Source organism: Strix uralensis, chromosome 4 (assembly GCF_047716275.1).
Source record: "Strix uralensis isolate ZFMK-TIS-50842 chromosome 4, bStrUra1, whole genome shotgun sequence".
Classification (NCBI taxonomy): domain Eukaryota; kingdom Metazoa; phylum Chordata; class Aves; order Strigiformes; family Strigidae; genus Strix; species Strix uralensis.
The window spans coordinates 1,395,135-1,412,252 of record NC_133975.1 but is presented as its reverse complement, the minus strand read 5'-3'; positions in this window follow the sequence as shown (position 1 = coordinate 1,412,252).

Here is a 17,118-nt window from a genome sequence, read left to right as displayed (position 1 = left end):
GCACCATGGACCTTTCCCCATGAATCATCTCACTTCTCCTTTTGTGGAGAGGAAACCTGTAGGAAGGCACTGGAGGACTATCAACACTCAAGCACCCTCTCTGCAAGGCAAGCTGTGACAGCAGAAGAGAGTCCCCAGCCCTCACCCCTTGCCGGCCAACTAACTTGCAACCAAAGCTCTGCAGTCAGGCTGGTGGTCCCGTGTGGAGGCAGAGGTAGGATGGGGTAATAAGAAGTTGCAGCTGGTTCCTTCCCCAGCTTGGGGTTACTATAAAACTCTGAGCACAGCAGGGAGTGGTAGTTGAAGCCTTTTACCTCCTTCATCTTGCAGAGTAACAATAATTACTGCTCAGCTGGAGGTAGGGCTATTGCTGCAACCAGGGCAGAAGCTTGCTTGATGTATGATGCGTGCATGCATGTGACTTCGTTGCATAATGTGAATGATTAGTCCCAACTAACACTTGACAAGTTGCATAGGCACTCTGGTTTAGGCTATGTTTAGCAAGTTGTAGAGAATCTGTCGGGAGCTGCCAGTTGGCGGAGGGAGGTTCACGTGCCCCCGTGGATGGGAGCTCTTGTTCCAAAAAGAGCACAGCAAAAGCTTCTTGCTCTGCTTAATGCCTCCAGGGAAGTTGCTTAATGATTATTTTTAAAACTAGAGCTAGATGCTCTTCTCTAGGTCAGGGTCCAATACTGCTAGGTGCTGTACAAACACATCATAAATGGCAAGCAGCCTTCTCCAAGCAGCCTTGCAGCTAAGGCACAAGGTAGAGTCAGAGAATTTGGGTCTTCAAATCAACTTTGCCAACATATGACACAATGGTGAGGTATTTGCTTCACCTTTTGGAAACTCCGTTTTCTTGTTTGCAAAGCAGAAGGATTTCAGATGTTTTGCAGTGCAGTGTGCAGCCATGAGCCCTCAGTGTCTGTTTAGGCTGGAGGTACTTTAAAGTGCAGAGTAGTAATAAAGATTTATTATTACTAACATCTTTCCCTGTTATAGTGTGACACTCACCTACAATTTGTTACTCATGTTTTAGAAAAGACCCTGCCTGATTTTGACATATTGCGTTTATTAGTGGTGGACACTGGACACACCCGAAATTACAGATGACCTTGCATTGTGCTTAATAGGGCCTGAGGTGCACATCAATACCTTCCTAGCCACAGGAAATAGAGAAAATTACATACCTCCAGGGTATGAGACAGTCCTGAGAGCTGACACAAGCACCCTGCCTTCAGACAAGAAGTTGTGGTTGAGTAGACCTCAAACTTTGAGGGGAGATTCATCTCCATACCGTAGACTTCTAAATCAGTCATCTATAGATGTTTCTGTATGAAGTCTTAAGCACCCCAGTATAATCATGGAGCTGACACTGTCAGCAACATCCAGAGAGTTTTTGCTTAAAGATGACATCTAAGGCCTTCACTCAGTTCTCTCATTGAGTCATCTCGTATTGCCTGAGAGGTTCTGGAGCAACTGTGACATCCACACAGGGCCAGCAGGTCTGATACAGGAACTACTGGAGCTGGTGGTAGAAGCTGGTGGATTCAGGGCTCCCATAAACTGGAGTGAGTTTGAGCATCAGGGGTTGGTTGAAGCTGTTAGGGTTAGAGTAACGGGACTTAGCTGTACCTGCAAATCCAGAGATTCCCAGAAGTGTCCATGTTTATGAAGATTTGAACAACTGCTGAATTTCAGGGGGATCCTGTTATTTATACTTCTGCATGGGCTGATGCAATGCTCTTCTGCAGCTCCCCAGGGGTCACGCTCCTGGGTGACTCACGTCCTAGACTGAGGGAAGAAAACACCAAGCTGGGGACCCCAGCAAGAAGAATCAGATTCACAAAGACCACAGTAGCCTGAAGAGCCCAGATTTAGTGCAGCACGGGTTTGATGGCCCATTGATGGCTGAAGAGAGAGGAAAAGAAAAACATAAAAGGCTCTTCATTTTGGTCTTTTGTCTCTGGGGAGAAAGCTAAGGCTTTGCAAGTCAATGTTTTGTGTCAAGCAGGCTGAAACTGCCATAGTTTGCAGACATGGGGTATCCCTTGAGACACACCATAGACAGTGCTGTCAATCAAACCATCAGTGTTTGCGTCAGTGAGCCCCCCTGCCAAAGAGTGAAAAAAACCCTAAAAGTCATTGGAATATGTGTAGTGTGAAAGAGAAAAAAATAGTGTCATTTGGGCCTGCAAATTATATAATTCTGTAAACAAGCTGTTTAAGCCCTGCCAGTGCTGATGAGCTGCACTGATTCCCTTTTTAATTAGCACATGAATAGGTGAGGTAAGGTTCCCTGCACACCTATGGAAGCAGAAAGATTTATGAACCTGCAGCTGTTTGCTGCTGTTTCTGGAACCTGCTCCACAACCGTACATACACAGCAGAGATCCTGCTGCCAAAACGGAAAGCACAAGCAAACTGAGCAGAATAGGGTCACTTCTCAGAATGCCCTGTGCTGGCAAGGGCAAAACCACTCCAAAACAAGGAATTATACCGGTGTCCCCAAGACCCAGCCTAACTGATGGTCCCATTATGGCTGGATGCTGTGGAAACACATAGCAGAGGGCACTCCCTGCCCCAAAGAGTTTACAAAGTGAATAGTCGTGGCAGAGGAGGTGCAGCCAGATTTATAGGAGAGGAATCACAGTGCAACATGACTAGGCGACTCGCCCGAGGTCTCAAAAGTGAAACGGAGATCTAACTCAGCTCTGGTTGCTGCCAGGATGCAGCCCTGGAGTTGCACCTGTGGGTTTGGGGCAGGTGTCTGGGCTGTTGGGGGTCTGAGGAAGGCAATGTGGATTGCTGCGGTGGGACACCATCAAATTGCTCTCCATTTGTGCTTTTGGTGATTTTCTTTTCATTTTCCAATTTAAAAGCCTCACATTCTCTCGGAGCCTGTTGAGCTGAGGACGCAGCTGGACCTCAGTTTTGACTGGGGGTAGACCAATGCATTCCAGGGATTTTAGTGTAAACTCCCCTTACGGCTGCTGCTCCAGGCAAGTTTAAGGACTCTGAGTGACACTGAGGGAGTAAGCACAGCAAGTCCACCCTGTGCCCCGAGTAAGAGGAAAGGCTTGTGGTAAGAAAACCAAACGTGAATGGAAGCCATGCAACCAGCATGAATTAAGGCTTCCTACAGTCTTAGTCTGTTTTGCTCAACCTTAAGCCAAAGCTCAATAACTAACTTGGCCTTTGGAATGCAGTGGAAGTTTCTCTCCACACAGGAAAATTAAAGGTCCTAAAGGTGGCTATCCCAGAAAAGCAGCACTGGGTAAAGACTTTTGGAGACCAGACCACCTACCCTGTGACCTTCAGCTAAGTCTTCCTGTGTCCTTGCCTAGCTGCCAAGAAGACCACCACGGCGTGGACCGTGCCTTTCTAGAGTCGCTTGCCAGATTCCTTACATCAGTCACCAATATGAAATGCACCTGTGGGAGTCAGGTTGATAGTGGGGGTTCAGGCCTGGGATGACTCGGCTTTGTAGGACACATCCTTTTCTCCAAATCTCCAATTTCCTCCTGGTGTTTGCTGTTTGTTGACCCAGAGCCCAGCTCTTCCTATAGGCACATCCCTTTGGTTGAAATCACCCTGCATCTCCTTTGGTAAACATCTCCAGAACCTCACCCCAGCTCTCTGAGTGATTGGGTGCTGCTGAGATCACTCACCTTCGTTAGACCACAAGCGTGAGTCTCACGATGGTACCTGTGATAACCCCAGTGTTTGCCTCCTGGCTCTCAGCGTTCCCAGTATGCATTCTTCTCCCCGGGCAGCTCCCATGAACTCTCCACCAGGTGCCAAGGAGGGGTTGGAACACCTTCCCAGCACTGCTCTTGTCCCTGAGCTGGCATGAGAAGGCACATCCCAGCCAGCTGTGACACCCACGCCAGGCACTCCTTAGCCACAGCTGGTGCTTTCCACACTCATGCGAAGCCACACATGCCACCAAGCTCATCTCTTCCCCCTCCAGGCACCCCAGCCCACGTGGCATCAGGAGGTGGTGCTGGAAGGGGCTGAAATGCACCTGGTCTCTCTGGCACCTCCATGCTGTGCACTTAGGGTTTGTGCAAACTGTGCAGGGAGGAAAGCAGCCATCTATCCCTCAGATAGATTAACAGCAGTGGCATGAAATCTCCTGCAGAACTGTAGAGGGTTCTTGATACCTGACTGGGTTGTGAATACGGATGACCAGAATCCAGGTGCAGTACTGAGAGGTTTAGATTGGATATTAGGAAAAATTTTTTCACCAAAAAGGTTGTGAAGCATTGGAACAGGCTGCCCAGGGAAGTGGTTGAGTCACTATCCCTGGGGGTGTTTAAAAGACATTGTAGATGTGGCCCTTAGGGACATGGTTTAGTGGTGGACTTGACAATGTTAGGTTAATGGTTGGACTCCATGATCTTGACGGTCTCTTCCAGCATAAATAATTCTATGATTCTGTGATCACCAAACTGTCTGCCATCAAGCCCTCCCTGGAATCACAAACAGGCAGCTGGGTCACACTTGCTAAGCCTGTCCTTATAAATAAGCCAAGCCAGGGTCTTTTCGCAGGTCCCTGGGACAAGCACATGCAGGTGGCACAAGACTATGAATTAACTGAGTTTGGAAGGGACTTTTGGATGTCTTAACTCCAAATCTTCTCTTAAAGGAAAGCTGACTTCAAAGACCAAGGAGGTTGCTCAGTAGCTTGTCCAGTCAATATCTCAAAACCTTGAATGATGGACCTACTGCACTGAGGAGGGACCTCTGGGGTTATAACATCTCAGGTGCACAGCTTTGCAGTCTGCCTTTGCCCACATGCCTGGGCTTTCTTCTTCACCTCCAAAAAAACAACAAAAGAGTCCAGAGAACAGCCTCTGCTATCGTTTGAAACGTGCCCAGACATTTTTTTTAGGAGACTGTTGACTGGCAGGGACAAAACTGGACACTGGGCTGACAGTCAAGTGCCTGGGTGAGCCCATATCCTGGCCCTGCTTCACTTATTAGCATAGACTTAGCCTTGGACATTTAGCTCATGAACTCTGCCAAGGGACAAGTGTTAGGCCTGAGCTGCTGCCTTTTCACCAGAGGTTGCCTGCAAAACCAGTGGTATGGGTGGTGTGCCTGCTCCATGTCTGCTGCACTTTGCAGCTTATTCTGGTGTAAACCGAAGTCACAGAGGTTCAAGCCCATGTACTGCTCCGAGACCTCAGATGCAAGATTGCAAGGTTTGCTCTCTGCTCGTAGGACAGGGAGGCTGGCTGGTGTAATAATTCCTTTTATCATGCCAGCATAACTCCTTGGGTGCAGTTTACCCTAATGTGATTCCAGACCTAGTCCTGCATCTCTGTGGCTCTCCTCTGGGCTGTGCCATTCCAGGTCAAGCTGGCACGAGTTCAATAGTTTGCACACCACAGCCCTTTTCACAGCAAAGACATGCTGTGCATCTTCTGAACAATCCTGACAGGCTGTGGCTCCACCAGAAATACAAATCAAACCACAGATGTGACAACCTTTCATACTTCACTCTGTCTGACGCACAAATGATCCTCTGCAATAAATCATGTCCCACCCTTTCTGCCCCATGACCAGCAGAGTGGTCCTTCATGACTGCCACACCTCACCGCATGTATGAGGATGAGCTTGTGCGTTGAATGACCGGCACCAAACCCAAACCACCTTGCAGCTTCCCATGAAGTCCTGTGACAGGAAAGCTGTTCATGGTGTGCAACAGGCGTCAACATGGGCAATGGGATTTATGGGACTGGGAGCACGGAGGTGTGGTCAAAGCAAACAACTGTTTAAAATTATCTTGAATTTTTAACTGGCTCTACGGCCCCCTCCAGAGACATGAACGAAGAAGAGGACTTCACCAGATTTATTTCTGCAGCAACAGAAGATTTACTCACACTTGGCTCTTTTTCAGGTGTCATAAATCGAGTCCACTATCTTTTCACAGATTGTCTTTCTGGATTTATCAGAAAAGACTTTATGGTTCAGAGCACCCTTTTCTCCACAGCCCCCCTTCCAACGACCTGAATAACAAGCCTGGGGTACAGCCTGTGTTTATAAATATGCGTATCGGTTACATTAATGGAAACTGATTTATTACGCAAATAAGAGACTTCATCAATTTTCATCTGGACCTCTTTCAATGGTACATAAATTACACTGTTGCTACTGGGTTTGGATTTCTAAGTGGATTTATCAGAGCAGGGACTTTGCTCATTTATTTTATAGCTCTCCTTGTCTGTGGAATAATTATAGTTTTGAAGTTTTTCTCCCTCCCTTTTTCTCACTTTATATATTCCCCTTAGAAAATACTGGCTGATATTCTGGGGAGCGAGGTCAGACACCACCAGTCAAGCCCATTCTGGGTACCTCTCCTGAGCTGCCTGCAAAAGCAGAAGTTTGCAGGACATGGTACATTGCAGAAGACCAATTTAGACCATCTCTAACCCCAAAATAGACCAAATAACACCCCAATCACACCCCAGTATGATTGTTCGTTTTGGAAAAAGCTTGGTCTGGTGGTGTGTTTCAGGAAGCAACTGGCCCCTTGCTGCCTGTTAGCACTGGAGAGTACATTCTTCTGCTGTAGCATCTCCAGAAGGTGAGTGGGAAGGAGAGTCCCTTGGCTTGTCTCTCTGGGCGAGCAGGTCTGTCACGTATACACTGCTTGGCCACACGGACTCTCCAGTTCCTTAAATGCCTAAGCTTTTCTTAAAAATCTATAGCTTCCATGCATAATGCTACGAGGCACCCTGTGACTTGGTGAGGAGCTTTACTGGTCCCAGGAGAGGAGAAAAAACTGACACAACGCTGTGAGGAGACCTCCACACAGCAAAGCCCCTTCTCCGCTGCTAAGGAGCGCAGCCCCTTGCAGCAGAAAAGCAGAGCTGCTCCCTTTTTCCCTGGGGACGGCCTCTGGACTCCACCCCACCCCTACCTGTGCACATGGACTGCCAGACTGGGAGCACTGGGCTGGGAGGTGATGCTGGCTTCTCTGCAGGCCATTGCGAGACCAAGACCGGCCAGCTCTGTTGAAAAGCCTTTAACTCTTCCCGCTGTCCTCGGCCTCATCACGCACCCTTCTCCCCATCTGCATGCCCTGAACTGCTGCCCAGAACACTTTCTTCTGCAACTCGTTTATGGAGCCTCCAGAAAATGAGCCAAAGGCTTGCCTGGTTTTTGTTGTTGTTGCTGCTGTTTTTGCCTGAGGCTGGAGCACAATCCCATGAAACAGAAGCCCAGGCTCCCAGGAATGCACTGCATTACGACACTGTGCCGCAGAGACTTAGACTATTTACATAATAGATCAGAAAGCCCGGCCAATTAGCTGACAAAGGAAAGGGTGTGCTAGCAGGGCACTCAGAGTTCACCCTAATTAAGAGCAAGCCATTAGAGAGCTTGCCTCAAAATGTGAGTGAAGGAGGAAGACGAGCACGGGGGAGAAGGCAATGATGAGCCTTTTCCAAGCACACAGGGACATGTTCTCTTCTGCCACTGTCCCCAGGGCTGGATGTCCCACAGCTCAGCAGTGTGGATGGGGAAACTGAGGCAATTCCTTTGTTTGGGGTGAGAGTAATGAGTTGACCAGCACCTCAAGCCCTCTCTGACTCCTGGCTGCTTGTCCCTCGCCAATTCCCACCTTGCGGTGATATACCACGGGGCTCATCTCTGGGGTTGTGCTTTGATGTGACATTGGCACATCTCCCCCCCGTCCTCCTGTGAGCACTTCGCCACCCCCTCTGTGGCTCAGGGCAAAGGACTCTCTGCTGCTCAGTGGACAATAAAGAGGCCCACACACAGGAGCAGGCAGAGGAAACCTCAGTCCCAATCACTGCCTAATTAAGTTAATTTGCTAATTGTCAGCATTTAGTCAGGGGAGGAGCGCCACCTGCTGAACCCACCATACCCCTCCTCTACCTCCACCCGGGGTGCTTCAGGTTTCCAGGGCCTACCACCCTGCAACCCCAAACAGCATCGGCAGGAAGAGGATAAACCTGGTGTCTTCCACATCTCCGTAGTCTCTGTGTCCCCTGGGTGTTTCTGTTGGCCTTGGTACCAGGATGTACCGTGTCATCTAACTCTACAAGCCTCGGTGGTCCTCAGTCTCAGAACAACAGAGGCTCTTCCTACAGAGTTGGAAGCACAAAATTTCTTTCAAGACTGAGAGCTCATCAGTGTGATGAGTTATCACTTGTCAGCTGAGCTGTGCTGACAACGTGCGTCGTCCTAGCCAACACCAAAACCCAAAAAATCTTAAAAACCCAAATCTTAAAGCATTTTCATGTTCCTTCTGTCCACTCCACAGTCTTTGCCCTTCATGGGGGTTTAATAAAAAGTATTTTGCTTTTTGGTTGAAGTACGTAAGAGCAGCACATGATTGGTTACAGTTGTTCAGCTCACAGGTGGTAACTTCCACAGATGTTGTAACTCCATTGCTTATGATCCTCTGCCTAAACCCCAAGTATCTCCACACAGGGAGCTTGAATTGCCAACCCACAAGTCAATCTACCAGGACTTTGGCCACCAAAACCTGTAAGGTTGGCTTGCAAGTCCTGAGATTATCTTAAGAATTACGAGGTTTGGGCCCTTTTTACTTATCTGCCAGCTTTTGAGTTTGCAGAATGCTTTCAATTTCATATTTCTAAGCTTTGCATTACAATCACAAGGGGTAGAAGCTTTTATTTTTTCTTTTTTTCTTTTGATGTTGAACAAAACCTGAGATTCTTCACACAATCTCCTGAACCCAGCAGCTGGGATTTTATGGAAAGAACTTTGACAACTGCAAGATGTCCAATAAAATCATAAAAGTTGGCAACACTGGGTGGTTACTCCCCTCCTTTATTGCTGGTCCACAGGACAAGTTAATTGGTGTGATCCAGCTGCTGCCTGGTTTTAGGACAGATCCTTAAAAGCAATTATAATTGCCAGGGCTTGGAGTCCTCCTGGCTAACCACAGACACCTAACAGAGGTATCTAAGTTATAAGCCTGTTTGCTCTGGCTGCTTTTTTAGGGTGGATTTTCCCATCCTATAACAGGTAGAACAGATCAGATTTGAAGGTGCTTTTGTCTCTTCTCTTGCTAAAGAAAAAACAACTGCAGTGGCTGCTCTCCTAATACATGCCCTTCCTTAACCCATACTACAATGAAAGTTCAGCCCTGAAAGTCCTTTTAAAAGCTGGCCTCTAAGACAGTGTGTCAGCCCCTTCTGGGGCCTCATGTTTTGCACAGATCACCCTCATTAGCAAGGGAAAGTGGAATAAATGGAACAGGCTGCACTCCTGGCGTGATTTTTTTGGTTCCTCTTGGAAGTCCCCCGATTCAAACAGATCCTTCCAAGCAGCCTGGTTCGTGACCGCTGAATATTATAAAAGGGCCAGGGATCCAGCATCCCTGCAGCTCATCACTGACAAACAACACTGTCTGGATGGAGTGTTTTCAATAAGGGATGCTTGCTTTTTGGGAGCTTTCGGAGAGACTGTTTACAACAACAGCCTTACAATTACCTCCAAATGATGTCCTTTGAGGAAGATGTTCTGGGAACCTTAAGACCAAAGCTTCTGAGCTGCTCTATCTATATCAGAAATGTGAAAGTAATCAGGAGTTGTTTGAATCTGGAGACATCGTCGTTGTAAACAGATGTTGCTTTAAAGCATCACGGGCAGATCTGCCTTAATGGTCAGCCAGAGCTGGGCCAGCTTGGAAGAAGGAGGACCCAGCCCAAGATGAACAGATCAGAAAAATTAGAGTCAGGGTTTCAGTTCAATGCTCTTGTGCACCATGTCAAATCTGATCTAACTATCCCAAATTTGCCATTTCTAGGCACCAAGATGGACAGAGATCTTATTTCTTTCTGTCGAAATATTGTGGTGAAAAGGTTTGGGGTTTTGGTATTGTGTATTTTTTTGTAAAGACAAGTATCAGCTAAGCCTGATGGATGCTCACACTGAGTCTCTGGACAATGAGCGAATCTACAAGAAAGCTGGAGGCAAATGTTTGTTTTATTCTTAATGGAGGATTTTTCTTATGGGGAGGGAAGAGGACAGGAAAAAACAATCTATCCAGAAGACAGAACATTGAAGTGAGCCCTCTTCTTCCCAAACCACAGGACCTTAGGGAAATATTATACTTTCTTAACTGTTTCTTTTTCTTATCCTTTACATTTTAAAACTTAAAGCCTCACTTGGGTAATAATTTCAAATCCTCTTCCATGGCTGCAAGTAATAGAAACTGATCAACATGAACCAGAGTAGCTGGATCTCCTTCAGCATTGTGGGATTCAAGAGCACACTTTGGGGAGCAATGGGTGCCTAGAAATCCCAGGAATTGTCCCCTTGGAGGGAGGGTGGAAACCTGGGCTTCAGGAGTATTCCTACCAGCTCCCTGGGAGACCCTGAAGAAGTCACCAAGACCACAGTCTTCTCCTCTTTCTAGAGGGCCACCATTGGCTCCTTCAGTTCAGAATTCCATTGCTGAGAAAGGCAGGAACACTGGACCATAATTCAGATCATCTCTCTCCTCACCGAAGGACCCTGGGGCAACCCCTTCGCTTCTTTGCTTCCTTGTGTATGGACTGTAAATTATGCCTTAATAAAGGCAAGAATCTCTCTGTGGTTTGGTTCCTATCCTGGAGGGGCAGGATATGTTGTTCCTCTACTTGAGTAGAGCAAGAGTTACTTGGGGCACAGCTTATCCTTCACATGCACTTTCATGGCACGTAGTTTGATCCTGTTTAGGGCAGCTGGAGCTAATCTCAGGTGAGTAGAGGCCTGGAGGTTTATTTTACCAGGAAAAAGGGTTTAATGGGAGAAAAAAAAAAAGGGGGGGGGAAGTACTGCCCCCCTCCCCCCCCCCAAAAAAAAAGAAGAAAGCTTCCTTCTGCCTGCAACATTCATCATTCATCTCACCAAACAGAAGAGATGCTAAGCTTTTCCTTGAACAGTTTTGCCCTTCCCCAGTTCTAGGGGAATGACACAAACGTGATTCATGGGTCAGGACACTAAGGTGACTGTAAGGATATGCTGCCGAATTAAAGGGGCTAAGGCAAGGGGACCAATGGGAGGGAGGCCATGAGCTGATGTAATGTCTGGGTAGCTCAAACCAGCTCCTCAATCTCTGTTATTAGGTAAAGACAGGCTGTCCCTGGAGAACACATGAGCTCCGTTCCCCCTTTTGCAGCCCTCCACGCGGTCACGTTAGGGACATGCCCTTTGCACTCTCACCTACGAGCTCACAGCACACATGAGCATCCTCCGGCACTCCAGGCTTCTTCCTCCAGCAGCCAGAATAATGCAGCCACACAATGAGAGCATTGTGCAAGCAGGTCCCCCAGCACCACAGCTCCAACCCCATAATGAAATCTCTCCACCACCTTTTACTGGAGAGAGTATTTGATTGCAGTCAAGTACCCACACCTGGAGGAGGTAGGAGGGGGTGTTGGAGTTGTGGGGAGGGGCTGCCCCAAATTAGACTGACAGCTGGCCCAGAGCTGCAGCAAGAAAGGGAAGGGGGACTGAAGGCAGGGAGGAGAGGTACCAGCAGAGTTTTGCAGTGTGATGAGCTCAGCCTTAGCAAGAATCCCCAGGTGCTCACTCCCTATCTTACACACACACTTCAGATGCTGAGAAAAAGCAAACAAACAAAAAAAGGACAAAAAACCCCAACCCCAAACCACCAAGAAACTCTAGAGAGATTAAAAGTGGGAAAAGGTCTGCACTGCATAGAGCCATGCAGAGATGTTAACTCAGGTCCTTGTTCTGCAGCCCCCCATTTCAAGGCACTGATGGAGGAAGTCCTTAGCACCTAGATATGAAGAGGTTAAGCTGGCCTTGATGGAGGATGGAATGGCACTAAATCCATGTGCAGGCCATACCTGGGCTCCTCAGGTAGCATGTCCACCTTCAAGGGCAGGAGAATCATGTTCGATGGGCACCCGCTGGTGACAGCTTCGTAATCCAGAGGGGAGACTTGACTGCACAAGGTCTTGTTGGTTGGAGGCTCTTTGCTGCTGTGTGCAGATGTGCTGTGTGTACAAATCTAAGTCACTTGTCTCCCTCACTTTTGAGGGATGTGACAGCTCCTTAGGTCCCACGTGCCCCACTGGGTCCCCCAGGGCTGTGTCTGGCTCAGGGCATGGGGACAGGGCCAAAACTGCAGGATGGAGGGAGATCGGGGTAGATAACGTGGAGTGTCTTTGGTGGCAAAAGACAGAGGTTCAGGTTAGTCTGAAGGTTTTGTGCTGTGGGGGAGGAAAATAGGACCACAGAGGATGGAGGTAAATGAAGGTGGACATAGATGAAGGCTGGCTTTGAGGATGGGACTGGTAGGATACTGAGAGAGATGAGGAGACATAGGAGTCCTCATTTATGGGGTGAGATTTGTAGTTGAGCAGCAAATGTAAGCAAATGAAGGGGTTCAGTGTCCCTACTGATGATGTGAGGGATGTTGGTAAATGAAGTTTGAGGAACAGTCCCTCTGATAGCACAGAAAAAGGGGGCTGCTGAGCATACTGACCTTGCTGCCTGTTTGGGACAGTCCTGGTGGGTTAGTTTGGAAATTGTGTGACTGAGGGCAGAGCCAAACCAGGTAAACCTGATGGGAATTACACCATGGAGAAGCTTGGGTCAATGGGGAGGGCAGAATGAGGCCCCATGGATAAAAGGAAAACAGGTGAGTCCTGCATAAGAGCATTTCTGCATGGAGCATGGATGCTGGCATTCATTACAAAACACCAGAAACAAGTTGAATTCCCCAAACAGTGTTTATGGGAATGAGCTCTTCTTTTCTGGGGGTTTTGTTTTGTTTTGCTCAAGTCTGTCTGTCACATCTTGCACATTTCATTATTTAGGAATTTTTGATTTCAGAAGATAAAGTAGTCCCAGAGGAATATTTTCAGGGAGATTATTTTAACAAGCACTTTTGTACCAGGAAATCAGTGAGTTTAACCTAACAAGCAACTACCAGGCCAGGGGGACAAATAAATCTAGTTCCCACCTATTAATTTTACAGCCTACATAAAGCAGTGTTGAAGTCAAAAGTATATGTGACCCAAAAAGACATTGCTCATTTTGACACATATATAGCTTGCCCCCTGCCTGAACCCTGTCCCTTAGCCTAAATCCAGGAAGCGGGCTCCCTTTTGTAACGGATCATAGTCCTGTGTGTCAGGAATGTGTTCTACCTTAAACCAAATGTCAGCCTTTCTCAGGGAAGGGGTAAGCTGATAGAGATGTTTGCCCCAAACGGGGATAGTTTTCCTGTTTTGCATTGTGCGAGATATATTTGTTTTATTGCACCACTCAGTGATTCAATCCAGCCAAGCCCACGCAGGAAATATTGGGATTTTGTCTTGCCAAGTTGACATCTGAAAAGAACAAGCAGGCGACTGCTTCCACTTTAGAAGTATTTGTAATGGGTTACTGAACTATTAGACACATGAAGGGAAAAATGCACCTCAAAGAAACAACCGCATCCCATGGATGGAAGTGACCTGGATAATGCAGAAATGCCGCTGACTTTCATCTTTGGAGGGGAACGCGGTGGTATGCAGTGAGGAAAAGAAAACAGAGCTTTCGGCACACATAAGTTAAAAATAAAGCACAGAATCTGAATGAAGAGGGTGATTAACCAATGGAGTAAATGAGAAGGGAAAGTGATGGATTATCCACCACTTGAAGCATCTTGAAATAAGGGCTGGATGCCTTTGTGCAGGACGTGCTGTCGTCCAGGACGAGGCACTGGGCTCCAGGCAGGCTACAAACTAACACAGATTTTTTAGCCTCTGTTGCCAATGCACAAGTGGAGGATTTAGCTCCCATTATCCTGTCTACAACCGTATCACGGAAGGATGTGAAGCAGGTGGCAAGAAACGTTTGATGCCAATTCCTAATTAGCCATATTAGACAGAAAACTTAAGCGGTCAAAGGAGAAACATGAGCAATGAGATAGTTCATTCTGTAATCCCAGTGAAAGGAGGTTTTGGCTAAAACATTCGAGCCCTGAGTCTCCTCCTTGATTTCAGCCAGCTTTGGGTGGGGCCCTCATTGTGTGAAGGCTCTCAGAGCTCCTTGCAAGTAGGAAGTAGCTCAGTTGGGTGAGAAGAAATGCTTCATCAGGGGGAATTTCATTCACTCAGACAAAAATGAGACCCATCAGCTCCATATCCAATATCCCAAAGGTTTTTAATTACATGGCAATGGAGATAGGTCCAGCAGCATTTCCTAATTAAACCCTGCTGCATCAGAGATGATATTTTGATGGTGGATGAGAGCCTCTACATTACACGTACGTAACTGCAATTTCTTTCAAATACATTTCTAGCAATTTTTGAAGCCAAACACAAACGCATTGCAGAAAACAACTACTGTTGGGTTGCTCTGCAGAGTGGATCAGAAATCCTTGATGCTGAATGGATCCAGCTTCTCAGAAGCACAGGGACAGGGTGTGTCTTGAGCTCTGACCCACCTGTGGGTGATAGCACTGAGGGTGTCCACATGAGATCTGGGGGGTCCTGAGAGCAAAACTCCAACTGAGGAGGATTCATTTGACACAGACCTATTGGTTGGGGGCTCCTGAGAACCTCTTCTTGATTTGGAAATGTCTTTGGGTCACAACAGAAAACACAGGAAGGAGGAAAGTGCCTCCCTGCTGAGGCTGGGCACTTGCCATGGGCACCTGATGATCTCTGCAGGCCAAAATACAAACCCTGGAAAAATATTGATGTGTCCACTACAGCCGGTGAACAAAGAGCCCAAAATCCATTCACAGTCCCATTTTAGATGTCAAGGCAGATGCTCTGGGGTTTGGAGCTTCTTCAAAGTCACACAGAGGCAAAGTGAGTCACAGCCTGAAGACCTAGTCCTGGGATCAGCCTTTCTTTCCCTCTCGTGCTTCTCATCCTCTGCTCAGCTGCCTTCCTGTAGCAATAATAGCAGCAACTGTCTTGGATTCAGGGAAAGCAGATGGGCTCTACCCTGCAGATGGCCCCCAGAAATTTTCAGAAATACTTACTTTCTGCAATTTCACTTAATTTTTTCCATAGTTTATCATGGAAGAAGAGGGCAAGACTGGGGAGTTACTTGTTTGCTGTTTAGGTTTTGTCTTCTTAAGCTTTGGGAGGTTGAGTTATTATATGGCTTTATCTAAAGGCTTTTCTCCAGTTCAGAAAAGTACACTGCGGTGCTGATGAATGATGCTAATCCTCTAATTATCCTGTCTACGTCAGCTTTTTAATTACTCCATAACTTCAACATCATCCCCCCTCCCTTTTTTCTTTGTATTTCAGCACTCGCAAAGCCCTCAGGTTCCCCACACTTTAGTATCACCAAAGCCACCTGTCCCCAGAGTTCTTTTGCTGGAACCGGACCTGTCTGTGCTTTGAGTCAGGTGCAGGTGGAGGTTGACCTTAGAGTGATCTGGAAAGGGAAAGCCAAGGCTTAGGAAAGCACCTCCCCATGGGACTAAGCCCTGACCAGACACTGACAAGGATCCCAAACTTTGATCCTCCTGAGAACGCGGACATTTTCACTCCAAAGGGAGGTCTCCAAAACTGTCACTCACCTGCCCTTGCTGCATTGGTTTTCCAGATGAAATGTGTGTTCATGCAGTTGTTGTGCTATATTCACTTTTTTGGTCTCTAAGACAATAAATGAGCTTCTCAGGCAGTAGACTTATTTGGTTTGGGGACTTTTGATTTCTTTCCATTTGAAGATTTCAGTCTCTATTAAAAAAAACCCAAAACAACAACAACAAAACCCCAAAACCCCAAACCTTGACTTTTTTTATTTTTAACAGAAGAGTATGGTTTGAAAACCAAAGGCAGGCTTGGTTTTGGTAGGAAAAGAATTTAGTTTTTGAAAACAGCAAAGCATCTCTTTTAGTTTCTGAAATGAAAGCCAAACCACAGCCCAAACACTTCTACTGGAAAAAGATCATTGCCGTATTTATTTTTCATACAGATGCATGGGTGAAATGTCCCCTCTTTCCCTAAGCAGTTACAAAAACAGAGCTCTAAACCCAGCTGTTATTAATGTCCACAGCTTTTTTCTGTTGCCTCCTTTTCCTCCTCTGCTCTGCATTGGTCTCATTGTCAATCCTCCTTGTCCTACCCATCATCTGGGTACATCTCTCCTGTCTTCCTTCAGCTGTCCGCATTTCTGTAGGAAACCCACTCATGACCCGTGAAATTGATTCTCTGCTGTCCAATCATTTTGGTATCCCCATGCCTTCCACTTTCATAGGGATTTGCCATTTCTTCTGCCAGCTGCAAAACACAGTGGACCCTCCTAAACCCCCCTGCTCTATCACATGAAGGGCTCTCCCTTCGAAGGATCCAAAGTATGGGAAGAAAAAATCTATTGAGATCTGTCGTGTACAGAATTGTTACCTCTGGCAGAAGAAATCGCAGCCCCAGAAATGGCTGTAGGTATCCAGAGATTTCTGCCCTGCTCTTTTTCTCCCCTAATGCTAGAAAGAAAATAAATTCAGTGAGTGTGTCCTTGCACAGCTCTCCCCCAAGACAGAGTGGAGCCAGCAGCAGAGAGTCTTTCAAGGGGATGTCTTCAATGGCAGCTCGGGCTCCTTTCCCCATCCACATCCTTCAGATTTTCATTTTATTTTGAAGTTTGCTATGTTAGCTGTATCTGAGGTCAGAAATCACCCCAGGACTGGGACCGCTAAGCTCTATTTCATATTCTAGGATAGCACTACACAGATGCACAAGGCTGAGGGACAGGTAGCACCCATTGCTTCTAAACTTCCAGACTGCCCTTCTGGAGTGTCACTGGGGGTGCCTGAGGCCAGCACACCTCATCACACTGGTGAGCAGAGACCAGCCTGGCCAGCCTGCAGAGGCAGGTTGCAATGTCTGGTGCTCTCAGCCCATGATCACAACACTCAGGGGGCAGATGGGAAGGATGTGGGAGCCCTGCACATCCACCTCCATGAATTCCCCAAGATAATCCTTGTCTCCTCTAGGGGAAAACAGTGTGAAAACACTGCAAAAACAAAATGTGTGGTGTCACACTGGACCAAAATTGTGCAGAGGTTGGGTGAGGACCTTCCTCTTCCCCCAGCGCTAGAGGAAAGTCTCCCCCATGCTGCCCTCAGGTTCCCCCCGGAGGAATTGT